Genomic DNA, 277 nt, shown 5'->3' with positions numbered 1-277 from the left:
GATTGGTGATGTAACCAACTTCTTCTTCAACTCTCTAAATGCTCTAAGACAATCATCATCCAAATAGAATTTACAATCCTTCTCGAGTAGTTTGCACAATAGGTGTGCAATTTTGGAGAAATCTTTGATGAATCTCCTATAAAAACCTGCATGCCCAAGAAAACTTCTAACATCTTTGAGAGAAATGGGTGGTGGAAGCTTTTCTATTACCTCAACTTTAGCTCTATCAACCTCAATACCTTTCTCTGAAATTCGATGACCCAACACTATACCTTCT

This window comes from Solanum tuberosum, unplaced genomic scaffold, assembly GCF_000226075.1.
Source record: "Solanum tuberosum cultivar DM 1-3 516 R44 unplaced genomic scaffold, SolTub_3.0 scf00139, whole genome shotgun sequence".
NCBI classification, from domain to species: Eukaryota; Viridiplantae; Streptophyta; class Magnoliopsida; order Solanales; family Solanaceae; genus Solanum; species Solanum tuberosum.
Note: the sequence above shows the minus strand (reverse complement) of the source record.